The 15,281-nt window shown below is 50.2% G+C and overlaps 1 long non-coding RNA gene across 8 annotated transcripts in view; it reads left to right on the forward strand.

The window, feature by feature from the left end:
• The window catches only part of LOC147373379 (uncharacterized), a 212,402-nt gene that overhangs the window by 25,919 nt on the left and 171,202 nt on the right, over nucleotides 1–15,281 (forward strand). For 2 of the 8 annotated variants that reach the window (XR_015161848.1, XR_015161854.1), the window contains exons 3-4: nucleotides 13,575–13,731; nucleotides 13,841–15,031. The exons of 2 other annotated variants lie outside the window; for them this stretch is intronic. This is a non-coding gene — a long non-coding RNA (uncharacterized LOC147373379). Of the gene's footprint in view, nucleotides 1–7,938; nucleotides 8,425–13,574; nucleotides 13,732–13,840; nucleotides 15,032–15,281 lie in introns of those variants that run through there. 4 more of the 8 variants (XR_015161847.1, XR_015161855.1, XR_015161851.1 and 1 more) reach the window with 3 other exon arrangements.

The following is a 15,281-nucleotide window of genomic DNA, read 5'->3' on the forward strand; positions in this document are numbered from 1 at the left end:
CGTGTTTACCGACTGCCATGTCGTGTCATGGGCTGAAACCCCTTCTGTCTCTGTGTTGTCCTTGACCCATCTGGGCAAGATGGGACATGGATGCTTCCTCATCCCAGGAACAGCGAGCCAGCCTAGCAAACGGATCTTAGGCTGGAGATGCAAGTCACTGTGTTCACGGCCCAGCTCCAGAGGTGTGTTTCCAGCTGACTTTGGTTCTTTTGGTCTCCTTGAGGTCGTCAGTTCTGGGAACGAGACACCATGTGTCAGTGAAAGGGCGGGTTAACTGAGACTTAACCAGGAAGGGTCATTCATTTTTAGCTTTTAACTGAAATCAGAAAATCGTCTCTGTCCTTTACCAGCTTTCTGAACTTGGGCAAATCACTTAATCTCCTTTGTTCCTCCTGCTAATCTGTGCCTCTGAATGTTCTTGCAGGGATTACAGTAGGATAAGTGTGCCCCTGCAAACAGGGATATTAGGAAGGGGAAGTGTGCCCTGGCACACAGGAGATGCTCAGAGAGAGAAGTGTGCCCCCCACACAGGAGATGCTCAGAGAGAGAAGTGTGCTCCACACAGGAGATGCTCAGAGAGAGAGAGGTGTGCCCCCCACACAGGAGATGCTCAGAGAGAGAAGTGTGCCCTGCGTACCGGATATCCTCGGAGTGTGGCAGCTTGATTTGAGTGAGCCAGAGTGTCAGTGAGTGTTTTGATGTGCTGCAATGAAAATAGCTGAATCCTTCAATAATGATGATGTTGCTGCTAAGTCGCTTCAGTCGTGTCTGACTCTGTGCAGCCCCATATACGGCAGCCCACCAGGCTCTGCTGTCCCTGGGATTCTCCAGGCAAGAACACCGGAGTGGGTTGCCATTTCCTTCTCCAATGCATGAAAGTGAAAAGTGAAAGTGAAGTCGCTCAGTCGTGTCCGACTCTTAGCGACCCCATGGACTGCAGCCCACCAGGCTCCTCAGTCCATGGGATTTGCCAGGCAAGAGTACTGGAGTGGGCTGCCACTGCCTTTTCCATGATGATGTTGACATAGCTCTATCTGTGTGCCAGGGATGGGGTCGGTGAAGATGAAGTTCCCACACCCTGGGAGCCCGTGTTCTACAGCAGTCTTTTCCTGAGTGCTGGTTTCCAGACTGATTTCCCTTCTTCCGCATCAGAACAGTGGACCCTGGAGCTGAAGGCTGAATCCAGGGTGGTGGGTTGGCTGTGACGCCGAGGTTTCTTTTCTCAGTTAAATGCTGGGTCTCTTGCTGAGGAGGTGACGGAGGTGGTGAAGGCAAAGCCTGGGAGTCCACCTGGGGGACGGGGGAGGTCAGGTTAACCTTCCTGCTTCTGGCACGTTCTGACTCCTCCAGCTTGAAACTGTCAGGATGCCAAGGTGCCAGGTTTTGGGGTCCGGTGTCTTGAAACCCATCCCTTCCTTTCTTCCCTCAGCACGCTCGAGTCCCAAGAGAATACAGACGAATATGTGTTTACATTTGTTTGCAGTGACAAGTGCAGTCAGGAGAACATGTAACTGAGGGTGACCAGGGCCTCCTCAAGCTGGCCACTCAGGGAAGGTCTTTCTGAAGAGGTGATTGTTTTTTTAAATAAAAGTTTTTAATTTAAAAAAGTCAGAAGAAACAGTTTTATCAGAAGTGACAATGATTCATATCCTTAAGAGTGTCTTAAAATCAGAGAAAGTTTCCAAATTAGAAAGGCACCAAACCGCAGTGTCTGAGTGGGGAGGGTGAGTGGCGTTTGGGGCTGCCCGCGCCGCGCGACGGGCTGAGGCTACCTGAGCAGAGCCCCTGCTGTCAAGGGATGGCCCTCAAGTCCAGTGCTGGTCCCGTGGCCTTCCAGGAGAGGCGGCCTGGACGCTGGCTCCGGGGGACGGGCGCCCCAGCCGAGAGGGCAGTCACCGTCTCTCCCCAGTAGCGGGGCCGGCCTGCCCCCCACGAGTGTCTCATGCCTGTCTGCAGGGTCCTGTTCCTGCCGTTCCCACTGTCTGCTGAGTTTTCTCTTCCGCTGTGCTTCCCAGTTAAATCCTGCCTGGAGGAATGGGTTCAGGATCAGTCCTTAAATCAGCATCTTTAAAGGTTACATGTGTCCTGGCTTCCATGAGCTGTTCGTGGCTTGGATGTTGTTTTGCCCCAGTCATTCTTAAACCCACCTGTACTTCCTGCTCCCACTGCTGTCCACGGCAGTGACATGAATCAGTGTCACCTGTGAGGCTCCTGGAGCCCACTGGAGGCAGGCACCCCGACGGCGGCCCCGTCCCGGGAGGAGAGAGCGCTGGGCATGAAGATGCTCCGTGAACTTGGGGGGCATGAGCACCCCATTCTCTGGGACAGACGAGTATGTTTGGACCAGCCTGGCTAGTTCCTTCTTCCTGGTTCTGATCAGTCATTCTGAGAGCCTCTTGGAATGACTGAGTTCCTGCTGAGTCTCCCACGATGGTTGTGAATGTGAATAACAAGATCGTGGTTATGTAGCTGCTCACCCCTGTGGAGTGAGAGGGGGTCAGGACTCCACAGGAGGCGGGGCTGGGCAGAGTCCCTGCCCGGGGCCTGCACCGTCATGGTCGTAGATGACTGAGGTAGTACACGCTCATGGTCACTGTGAGATGACCGGTAAATCTCTCCGTCTCATAACAGATGTCAGCATAAAGCCTTCATCCAAAGCATGGGGAGTGTGAGGGACAGCCACTGGGGTAGACACATTCTAGAGGCGTTTCCTTGACCTTTGAGCCAGCCCCCTTTCTCTGCGGCCCTCACCTGTCCAGGTGCGCTTGGGTGCAGATGTGTTTGTTTGATGTGCTCCGGCCACTGCAGGCTGGAGGGGCAGGACCAGGGTGGATGCTGGCCTGGGCCCTGCCATCAGGGTCTCCAGGAGATCTGAAGTTGGAGTCCCTCCGCCCCTCAAACAGTCACCTGTCTGCTTCTGTCTGGACGTGTGCGAGGTTCTCCCAAGCTGTAAGGTAGCTGAGAAGAGAAGGTCCAAGAAAGACAGGAGAGGGGGCCAGAGCAGGCGAGCGGCTGCGCTTCCCTCCCGCCACGGTTTCTCCATCCGCCAGCGCCGTGGGAAAGCTTGTGAGAAAGCTCGCTGCTGGAATGGAACCTGCCCTTTCCATAAGAAAGGCCTTGTGCTAGCTGGAGAGGGGTGTTACCTGTGGTCACGTTCGGCTAGTTTTCCCCTGCAAGGGCAGCCCACCAGCTTCGGTTGGGCTTAATGTTTTCCCGTCTTCTAATGGACAGTAATTGGAGTGGATTTATTATCTGAGTTACCCCTTCATTCAGGATATCACTTAGAAAGATGGGATCATAAAATGAGATGCTCCCACCAGAAAGTGCCTGTGAGGAGCAGGTGAGGGGGACAGCTGGGTTACTGGGCCTGGCACTCTCCTTGTAGAGTGGAAAGTAGTTCTTCAGATTTGGAAAATTTATGATATCATAAATGGGATTTAATATCTTTCTTTACCCAATTTAGCAAAAATTGTCAGAAAAAAAAAAATTCGATTTTACAGGCAATTTCAGATGTAGGTGCCTCTGCACGTGAATAAATCCCAGGCAGGGTCACCTTCAGAGCTGGCCTTGGACCTTCCTCCTGTTCTGGCCGAGTCACCCTGGTCCCCTCTGTCCCTCCCCTGGCCTGGCATCTCTGAGAGGCCACCAGGCCTGGGTTTAGGCCCGCCCCAGCTCTCATGTCCACACATCTGCCCTCCCCGCCCCCCCAGCCCCCCCACCCCCTGCAAAGCTGTCCCTTGAGAGGCTGGGGTGGACCCGGTGCCCCTTACCTGCTGCAACTCTTAACTTCCTGAGCACCTCCCCCCCAACACCCAAGTTCCTGGTGCTGGAGGAAGAGACCTGGAGTGTCACTCCATGGTAATTTCCTGTGAAACAGCAGTAAATGTTACCCGGGTTGGGCTTCCCTGAAGGCTCAGATGGTAAAGAATCTGCCTGCCAATGCAGGAGACGTGGGTTCGATCCCTGGGGCAGGAAGATCCCCTGGAGGAGGCAATGGCAACCCACTCCAGTATTCTTGCCTGGAGAGTCCCATGGACAGAGGAGCCTGGCGGGACTGCAGTCCATGGAAGTGCAGAGTCAGATGCGACTGAGCACACACATATGCGCGTTACCCTGGCTTTTCGAGCGGTGTGCATGAGTGTGGACGGAGCGTGTGCTTCGTCGGTGGTGAACCCCAGGGACCTAACAGATGATAGGCGCTCCGTCTCTGGGAGCCTGCTGTCCGGGGAGATGGAAAGCGCTGTATGGAAGAGTTGGGGCCACCCACGGTAGAGACCCTGCAGAGTGGCTCCCAGTGGCCTGGGGTGGGGTTGAGTCGGCTGGAACAAAGGGGTAGCGAGGCCACAGGTCTCAGAGCTGAGTGAGCTTGTGAGGTGGGCTCTGGGTTTCAGGGCAGGCGTGGCGCTCAGTCCCCTCCCCACCTTCCCAGACATGCGGCTCTGCAGCTGGTCCAGCTCACGACGGGTGCTGGACTTCCTGGAATAAAGAATAAAGAACCCACCTGCTAGTGCGGGAGACCTGGGCTCCACCCCCAGGTTGGGAAGATCCCCTGGAGAAGGGCATGGCAACCCATTCTGGTATTCTTGCCTGGAGAACCCCATGGGCAGAGGAGCCTGGGGGGCTGTCCACGAGGTTGTAGAGAATTGGACAAGACCGAGCGACTAAACAGCAGCAGTGTGTCTGCTGCTGGGTCTTCATTTTCAGCGGGTTACAGTTCCTGACAGGCAGCACGCTGGCTGTGTCCAGGAGCCGGGCAAGGCCCACCTGGCCAGCTTTCATCTCCCTGCAGGATGCAGCCCCCTGCCCACTGGGACCCTCCACACCACCCAGTAAGGCAGCCCTCTCCGGACCCACGCAACCACCCGTGGCTTCGACCCTACAGGCGACACTTGGCCTTTACGGCCCTTTAGGTCCAGTCGGAGGAACGACAGCCTTTATTATTTTCGGGAGTACTTTATTTTATCTAAGCTCCCAAGATGAAAAATGATAAAACTGGTGCTTGAACACAGGCCTCGCACCCCGTCACGCTGCCTCCACACCCGCCTGCTTACATTTCCCGCGGCTCCTGGATGGATCCTAGACACGGATGCTGTCACTTTTGGCTCTTCTGCAAGGAGGAAAAGTCACATGACCCAGGAGACGTCATGTCCCGCTGGGCACCTGCTTAACTTTATCCCCAAGTTTAGTGATCACAGGCAGGACTTTGATCATCCAGGGAACAGGCTGTGAAGAATTTGAGTGCTTTCATGAGATAACCATCACGCCAAGGTTTTGTTTCCTTCTGTGCTCTTTAGAATTCCCTCCTTCCCGCCCTCCCTTTCTCCCTCCCTTCTTGCCTTCTCCTCTTCCTCTCCCCCTCCTTCCATCGGTGGACTTGCGCGTTGTCATTGCCTGAACACCTGCCCGCCGGGGGACGTGTCCTCACCAGCTCTGATACCACGGCTCGTGCGTCAGGCAGCGGGCCGGCCTGGGTGAGATCAGCGTGAGAGGGAAGCCGGTGTTCTCGGCGCCCGAGTCCCCAGCTGTTGTATCAGTGTGGTCACAGAAGGATGCATGGGAACGGGCGGTGGTCCTTCTGCTCAATTTAACTGGCTTTACGGCTCTGATTTTATAAGGGGTTGATGCTGGAAAGGCAAGGACTCAAGTGTATCTTTAAATCTAGAACTGAACCCTAGATTAAAAATTAATGTATGATCAGTATCAAAATACTCAACAGAGACAACTTCAGATGAGAAAAGAAAAATCACTCAGATCTTACTATCTGTTAATAATCATAATTAGCATCTTGGTTAAAAAACCCTTCCAGATTAATTTTTGACCATGAAAATATACAGAGGTGCTGTCAAGGAAACCACAACTTATTTTTTACCAGGTATGTTACTTTATAACCTTTCAAATATATCTTTTGAACATATTTTGAATTCAGTAAATACAGGTAATCACCACCACCATAGAAATTTCATTTCATTGTCAGAATGTAATGGGTTTACACTAATTTAACTACATTGTTTTCATATTAGTTAATTTAATTGTATAGCTTATCAGTTTGTTTCCAGTTTCTGTTTTTGCAAATATGAACAGCCTGATGATGGATAATCTCAAATGCTCTTGCTCGTCCACTGCTGGGGTTAGTAGACGGAAGGCTTTGCAGAACATCCCTGCTCTTCATCCGAGTGAGAAGGTGTACATGTTAAAAAAAATTGATGTATGTTGTTGAATTTCCCCCCAGAGAGCTTGTGTTAATTTTCGTTTCTTCCAACAACACAAGAATGCCTATTTCTTCAAATTCTTTCCCACCTTAGGCATTATTTTATAAAATAAAATTTTTATAGGAAGGTTTTAAATTACAAAATCAGTTTCTTTTTTTGCATCTTTCTACATTTTTAAATTTCTTGAGTTGGTTATTATTTGTGTGCTCCTTGAAATTCGTTTCTGCTGGAATTGTTAAATTGTTGTCATACGGTAGTTCCTCATATTTCCCTCTCATCTTTTTGTAATCTGTAAGATTTCTTCCAGCGTCTCCTTTTTTTTATTCCTGATATGGGAAATTTGTGTTTCTTCTATTTCTTCCTACAGTGTATTACTTTTACTTGTAATTCAAAAAGCAAATTGGTTTTTCTCTAATTGTTACTCAGGTATTAGTTTTATTTCAGTTCTTGCCTTTATTACGTTCTTCCTTCTGTTTCCTTTAGGTTTTATTTGATTCATACCCATTGATCATCCAAAGTAATTTACTTTCTGAATACGTCATTCAGTTCAGTTCAGTTCAGTCGCTCAGTCATGTTTGACTCTTCGTGACCCCATGAACCACAGCACGCCAGGCCTCCCTGTCCATCACCAACTCCCGGAGTTTACCCAAACACATGTCCATTGAGTCGGTGATGCCATCCAACCATCTCATCCTCTGTCGTCCCCTTCTCCTTCTGCCTTCAATCTTTCCCAGCGTCAGGGTCTTTTCAAATGAGTCAGCTCTTCTCATCAGGTGGCCAAAGTATTGGAGTTTCATCTTTAACATCAGTCCTTCCAATGAACACCCAGGACTGATCTTTAGAATGGACTCGTTGGATCTCCTTGCAGTCCAGGGGACTCTCAAGAGTCTTCTCCAACACCACAGTTCAAAAGCATCCATTCTTCGGTGCTTAGCTTTCTTTATAGTCCAACTCTCACATCCATACATAACCACTAGAAAAACCATAGCATTGACTAGACGGACCTTTGTTGACAAAGTAATGTCTCTGCTTTTTAATATGCTGTCTAAGTTGATCATAGCTTGCCTTCCAAGGAGTAAGCATCCGTTAATTTCATGGCTGCAGTCACCATCTGTAGTGATTTTGGAGCCCCCTAAAATAAAGTCTGTCACTGTTTCCACTGTTTCCCCATCTATTTCCCATGAAGTGATGGGACCAGATGCCATGATCTTAGTTTTCTGAATGTTGAGTTTTAAGCCAACTTTTTCACTCTCCACTTTCACTTTCCTCAAGAGGCTCTTTAGTTCTTCTTCACTTTCTGCCATAAGGGTGGTGTCATCTGCATATCTGAGGTTATTGATATTTCTCCTGGCAATCTTGATTCCAGCTTCTGCTTCCTCCAGCCCAGCGTTTCTCATGATGTACTCTGCATATAAGTTAAATAAGCAGGGTGACAATATACAGCCTTGACGTACTCCTTTTCCTATTTGGAACCAGTCTGTTGTTCCATGTCCAGTTCTAACTGTTGCTTCCTGACCTGGATAAAGGTTTCTCAAGAGGCAGGTCAGGTGGTCTGGTATTCCCATCTCTTTCAGAATTTTTCACAGTTTATTGTGATCCACACAGTCAAAGGCTTTGGCATAGTCGATAAAGCAGAATTAGATGTTTTTCTGGAACTGTCTTGCTTTTTCGATGATCCAGCGGATGTTGGCAGTTTGATCTCTGGTTCCCCTGCCTTTTCTAAAACCAGCTTGAACATCTGGAAGCTCATGGTTCACGTATTGCTGAAGTGGTGCGTGGCGCAGGAGTGGCTGAGAGGAGGACCCCACGTCCCAGGTCAGGAGCGGCGGCCAAGAGGAATGCACTGGTCATAACAAACACCCTCTTCCAACAACACAAGAGAAGACTCTACACGTGGACATCACCAGATGGTCAACACCAAAATCAGACTGATTGTATTCTTTGCAGCCAAAGATGGAGATTATGTCACAGTATGACTTTATAAGGCATCCAGGTTGTAAAACGGTCAGAGGAAACGCAAGCTCACCTGCATGTGCTCTGCTCAGTGACAGCAGACCTCAGCACTCGGGAGTCAGGCGCCTGTGATTTTAACTGAGTGGAACTGTTTCGTGCAGAGTTCAGTTACTTCTGTCATTTCTCACGTCCGTATCCTTCTGGAGTCCTCTCTGGGTCCTCCTACGACAATATTATTAAAAACACGATGTGTATAATTTCATAACACTCTCCATGCTACTTAATAATAATTAGCACATATTTTGGCATATGTGCTTTTCTGTTCATTGTTTTATATCAATTCATATTATATTTCCCTGTATCTTGATTTTTAAAAATACTTATACATAAAATATATAAATATATATAAAAAATATACTCATAAATGCATGATAGATAATCAAATAATAAACCCAGTAATCCCTCCAGGTCCATTGGTAGAGTTCTCTCTCATCGTTTTTATGGATTCTGTGGTGGTGTACAACTATTTCTGTACATAGAGCCATTTTTATTTTGTTTAAAATTTTTTTTTGGCCACTGAAAGCTTGTTTTTGTTTCTTAGTTGCTAAGTTCTGTCCAGCTCTTTGTGACCCCATGGACTGTAGCCTGCCAGGCTCCTCTGTCCATGGGATTCTCCAGGCAAGAATGCTGGAATGGATTGCCATTTCCTCCTTGAGGGGATCTTCCTGACCCAGGGATGGAACCCACGTCTCCTGATCTTCTGTGCTGCAGGTGGATTCTTTACTCATTGAGCCACCTGTGAAGTTCAGATTAAGAGCCCACAAAGTTCCTGAAACCGGTTTGTCCTGGTGGAAGGAGAGGTGAGAACAGCAGAGGAGCCAGGCTGTGGCCCCAAGTCTGGAGGGGCTGATACCCTGGTGGGACTGGCCCAGCGCTGCTCTCCTCGGGCACCTGCCTCCTTGGGAAGGGGTGTGCTCTGCGGGTTCAGGAACCGGCCCTGAGGTGCTCTGGGTCAGCTGGCAGCCTGTCCTCACCCTCCTTATTCTGGAGAGGTTGGAAAACTCAAGCTGCGCTTTTGAGACCTTGGGTAGCTGGGTGTGACTGACCAGGTCTGGGTGGCGAAGGTTGCAGAAGTAAGAGCGTCCCCTGCCCGGACTGTCTCTGCCGTCCTGCCAAGACAGCCGCAGTCCTGGGTGCAGAGACTGTCTGCAGTGCATCCTGCAGAGCTGGCTGGCCAGCCAGGGCCCTTGGGTGACGTCATGCCATAGTCTTCCACCCAGTGACTGTCTGGGTTGTGAAATGAGAGAAAAATAAGCTCCCATCTTACTTATCCCACTGCATTTTGGGTCTCCTTGGCCAGACTCTCATTAGAAGTGTGAACCTCTAGGTGGGTTTCTGCTGCAAAAACAAAAAACAAAAAACCCAAATACGTGCACGGACTAAGTGGTCAGGTGTGAAGAGCAGACTTTGCAGGCTGTGAGTGTGGTGCCCTTGCTAGGTCGTGGGAGACACAGCGCTGCTCTCGATGGCCTGGTGCCCAGGAGGCAGACTGTGGCCGCGGGGCCTGTGGCTCTCGGGAGAGCTGTCTGGGCGAGAGCTGCTGCTTCCTCTCTGCGCCCAGCGCTCAGCGAGGGACTGGCTGCTGTGCCAGGGTTTGGAAGGTGAGTGATCTGCTTGTCTTTTAAAAACTGCATGGTCAGCCTTTGAGAACAGGAATGTGGTTTTTGATCTTCTGTGGGTTTTGCAGGTTGCAGAAGTCTTCTTTTGGGCTGCGACTCATTTGCCCTCTTCTGTCGTGCTTCAGACTCTCCAGTGAGCGCAGGGCTCCCTGGGGACCCCCACCCCATCCGTCCTGCTTGGGAGGCGCTCGGCTTCTCCACTCTGTGGCTTGGTGATACCTTCCACTGGTTGTAGGGAATTTTGAGTCCTTATCTCTTCCAGCTGTCTGTTGCCCGCAGTGACTCCCATTTCTTCTTGGAACTCCAATTCCAAGAAGAAATGTAGATATTAACGTAATGTGGATCTCCTCTCGCTCTTTTTTCTTGCTATGCTCTGGTTGGGAGACTTTCTTTTCATCCTGCTTCTGGTCCATGAATCTTTCCTTCTATTAAATGCCATCTCCCTCTGAACCCATCTTTGGAGTTCCTAATTTCAGTTACTGTATTTTTCAGTTCTAATATTTCCATTCGGTCCTTTTTAACAAACGTCAGTTCTCTGATGAGATTATCCTTTATTCATCATCTTCTCCATCATTTCCCTGAGCATATTCGTGACCCTTGTAAGTTCCTTATCTGATGATTTCAGTATTTCCATCACATGTGGGTCACTTTCTGTTGGCGTGTTTTTCCTTGATCTGGGGTCAGATGGCTCTGTCTCTTAATGTGTGAGTCACTGTTTTCCTGAACGTTGTGTATGAACGGCTGTAAAATCTGTGATGTCCTCTTGTCCAAGGCAGGGTTTACACTGCTTGTGCTGGAAGGGTGTGTGACGGCCTTTATCCATTGGTGGGCTGAGCTGCCGTGAGGCTGGGCTGGGAGGCTCTCGTCTGCCCCTCTCCCCACATTGGTCACCGGGGTACGCCCTCCCGCCCGACCCCGCCTCCAGTCCTGATTTCTTTGCATTTGGCTGCACTTTGCTCACTGTGTCCTGGGGTCTCTTTCTGGCTGCATGCTACCTGCCCTCATGGTCTCACACCAGCAGGCCTCTGGAGGGAGAGACTGGCATGCTGTGGGGCCAGTTTCACCCTTGCCCTCTCACCGGGGTCCTGGCCCCTCGCGCCTCCAGCTTCAATCGCTCCATCCTTTTAAGACAGTCGCCACCTTGGTAGGTGTCTCTGACTCTTAGCTGTGGCCTTGCACGGGCTCTTTGTTTAGGTCCAGAACCTTGCTGGTACTGGGACCAGCCGGCGCCTTGGTGGGAGAAGCTGCCGATGTCAGCTCAGCTCTGCTGTGATCTCCCTGCCCCACGGTCTTGTCCCCTAAGTCCTGGTTCCCTCAGAGGCGCTCCAGCGCCTGTTTGGCACTTCCAAACAGGATTTTGTTTTCCCCAGATTTTGTGTGTGTTCTTGGTGAGAACACTGGTTTGCTGTAAGCTCTCTCATCATAGTTGGGAGGGAAGCCGACCTTAGGTTTTGTCTTTTTCTGGGGCGGGGGAGTGTCAAGTTAAGGAAGTTCCTTTCTATTTCTACATGGTTTAAACGCATGAATGATTGTTAACTTATAAAATGGTTTTTCTGAATCCGTTGAGGTGACTCCATGGCTTTTCTTCCCTAATCTGTTGGGTTAATTGGTAGATGCCCTGATTAGATATTTTGATGCTGAGTCATTTTAAATTCTTAAAGCTAAATCCTACTCTGCCACGAGAGCTTATCTTTATACGCTGCTGATGGGCTACTATTTTATTTGGAATTTTTGCGTTTATGATCAAAAGGAGGGATGGGGTCGCTGGCCTCCAGCATCATCATCAGCGTTCTGTAGACCTTGTTGCGTGAGTCATGAGCTCTGTGCCCACCTCGCCCTGTGCGGCCCTTGCTACCGTGGTATCTTAGGGATGCCGACAGTCAGCTGGCCGGACCGTCCTGAACCCAGCTCCCAGGGAGCCCGTGGCTTCCTCTCAGCTCTGCGTCCGTGTGTCGTGCTGGTTCATAAAGCCATGCAGCCGGTTTTGAGCTGGAGCCTGTCTGTTTTCCCGGTTGATAGATCTTATCCGTGGTGTTAGTTGTCAGCGCTGAGAGGGCTCCTGGAAAGCTGACTCTCACAAGTCCTCCACTGGATATCTGTTTACTGTTTTCAAGTTTTGTTTGGAAGCATTGTAAACACAGAGGGAGGTTTAAAGACTGAGATAAGGGACACTCAGACACTGTTGTGAGGGCCCTGAATGTAAACTGAAGGCTACCTGAGTGTGTGCCTCCACGAGGAGCTCTGGGGCTCTGCAGCCAGCCCGCCCCGCTGGGTAACGGCGTCCCTCCCCAGCGGCCCCGCCCCGTGTCGTCTGTAACTGCTCCTTGCTGCGCGCGGGTGGCAGTTACAGCCGGGGCACGTGCCCGGGGTCACAGTGGTGCCCTCGCTCCACGCCTCCCACCCCCATCCGTCCGGTTAACTACAGGTCAGCACTGCCGTTCTCAGCCCCCTTCCCGGGGACAGTGTGTGTTTTATTTGTTCCTCTTCAGCTGACACTGAAATGTTTTAAACTGTTTGTAGGCCCCAATAATGCGTTTTCTCAGGCCTATACTCTGACACTAGTTCAGTTCAGTCGCTCAGTCGTGTCCGACTCTTTGCGACCCCATGAATCGAGCACGCCAGGCCTCCCTGTCCCTCACCGACTCCCAGAGTTCACTCAGACTCACGTCCATCGAGTCAGTGATGCCATCCAGCCCTCTCATCCTCTGTCGTCCCCTTCTCCTCCTGCCCCCAATCCCTCCCAGCATCAGGGTCTTTTCCAATGAGTCAACTCTGCATGAGGTAGCCCAAGTGCTAGAGGTTCAGCTTTAGCATCATTCCTTCCAAAGAAATCCCAGGGCTCATCTCCTTCAGAATGGACTGGTTGGATCTCCTTGCAGTCCAAGGGACTCTCAAGTCACAAATCCACTTGTGAAATGTGTTGGATTCGGAATAAGTGAGCATCTAGTTCACGAAGATATGCTTGGATAAAATGCCACAGCAGTGGGAGAGAAAAGGCTCCTTCAGTCCCAGCAAACTGAAAACCATCTTACATCCAGGCCATTGACTAAACTCTTCCCAAATCTCTCACATGTATGTCCTTATTCCTAAGTTCTTTATAAAAAGGAAATTCTTCACTTTTTGATTCAGATTACAAATCCGCTTTGCTGTTCATTTCCGTTTTGAGTATGTGTTTCAGAAGCGCAGTTGCACGAAACTCACATTGACGCTCTGCGTGTTTTCTAGGATCCTGTGTAGTGAGAAGTGGTGTTCACGCGCCACACAGGTGCCCATGTTGCCTGGGCAGTGAGTGTATGTGGACCTGAGTTCAGGGTGCTGAGGGGTTGTTGCACCAGGTCCGTGATCCTGGCCTCCCACCCCGTCTTGTTCAGAGGTGTTTGCGACAGGTACTTAGTAAGTTAAGTGAGTGGGTTCCAGCATCTGGGTGGGAGCACTGGCTGTCAGGAAAATCAGCAGCATGGACTGAAATCCCTGTCTTTGATTCACTTTTCCTGGCACGCGTTGGCGTGATGCTGGTGTTTCCGCCCGTGTCTTCACTTCTCTGTCCAGAGAGGGAAGTGATGGGGCTCGTCACATGACTCTGCAGACTCCCACTGATGGAGGTTTGCCTCCCTGCCCCTCAGCTGCGGGTTCAGACGTGTGGCAGCTGCAGTGGCGCGGTGAGCACCTGCACTTGGAGACCCGTGTGCTTGGCCCCTACCCTGAGGTATCCTTGCTTGGGGGGATGGTGCAGGAGGCCTCTGTTCCCCGGAGGAGCTGAGCCGCTCAGCTGGACTCAGCCTGCATCAGCTGACCCCTCACTGACCTTCAGACGTGCGAGACAGCTGCCTGCCTGTGCTGCGCTCCCGAAGCTCGTGGGTACTCCTTACGCAGCGTCGTGGCGCCTGTAGGTAACTGACGGTCGCCAGTGGTGGAGGAGGGCTGGAGTCTCTGTCTGAATCCAGGGATACCAAGCGTTATATGTAACAATGATGTGTGCTTTCTGTGTTCTTTTGACAGCGTTTGTAATAAACATAATGTGAGAGCCATGGACACGAAACTGTTCGTGTGGTTGACTTCAGACGAGGGACTAGCACGATGAGTCAGTAACAGAGCTGGGCCAGGAGCGCCAGCCTCTCAGCTTTTCGTCTGATGCTCATTCTCTTGCATCCAGACTTTCCTCAATGATGAAGAAGGCTGTAAGAACCCCCGTTTGCCTGCTGAGTATGCTAAGAGAAGAGTTACCGCTGTGGTTTGTTCGCAGGCCCAGGGGCTTGCCGGACTTTGGAGCAGTCCGTGCTTGGCTTGCGCAGCACGGGCCTGTTGCTGATTCACCAGGCCCGGGTTTTAACTGGGAGCGGCAGGGCTGCTGGTAACTCCTGTGCTCCTAGACACAAGATGTCACTATTGTGCTTACCGAGCGGATCACATTCTTGTTGTGATTTTAATGCTTTTAGATGGTCTGCCTTTTTAGCCCAGAGTGAACTAATCAGACAGCCTGCACGGGGGCATAAATCATAGCATATTGCTGGGGAACCTAAGGTGAAATAAATCAAGGAATATTTTCTTCAATCAGCTCTTCAATCATTCTTTTTAGTCACATAGAAAATACGGTCCATGCTGTATTTACAGTTTGATGGTAAGGAGATGTTTAACATCAGTGTAGGAGATTAAAAATGACAAGTTATATGGTGAAGAGTGTGAAAAGGTGTTTACACTGACATGTAATATCTAGGTTGATCTACAACCCAATAATAGATACCATAAATCTAAGCGCAGGCCCCCGAGACCTTGTGCTGGGTGAGTTACCGTGGCGGGTCAGTGCGTCCGAGTGGCCTGGGTCCCGCATGTGGGAGGCTGCGGCTGCTGAGCAGACGTCCGGCAGGAGGGCTGCGGGCCGCTCGGTTCTCCTGGTCTGGGGCAGGCTGCCAGCGTGCTCACACGTCTCCCCTCCCTCCAGACTCAGGGTTCCTGAGCTTTGTGTTGACATGTGTGTGTCTGATGCCCATTCGCCTGTTTGGTTTTTACTTAAAAACAATAAAAATCTAACCCAAGAGAACACTGTTTGTATTCCACCTCTGGCCCCAAACATATTCCAGTTCTTGCAAGAGATGACAGATGTTGTTGGATTTTATTTTAAAAAAATAACACTTTTATATATTTTGTAAAATGTAAACATTTGACAGACTATTAAAATTGTATGTAAAGGAAGAACTGAGTTCACTTTGAGTGAAAACCTGAAGTTACCTCTTACAAACTTTATGCTTTGCCTTGGAGAGGCTGTCCTTTCCCTGTTTCTCTTCCAAACAAAAAACCTATGGAAAAGAATCAACATTTATTTGTACACATGCATGCACGCACACACACACACACACACACACACACACACACGTGCACTGACAGACTCATGTTCTCTGGTCTTCTGCTGTGTTACAGGTTGATGTTTTTCAAACTGGGGTGG

The sequence above is a fragment of the Bos grunniens genome, chromosome 4 (assembly GCF_055505025.1).
Source record: "Bos grunniens cultivar Pamir isolate PY7600 chromosome 4, Bosgru_T2T1.0, whole genome shotgun sequence".
Taxonomy (NCBI): Eukaryota; Metazoa; Chordata; class Mammalia; order Artiodactyla; family Bovidae; genus Bos; species Bos grunniens.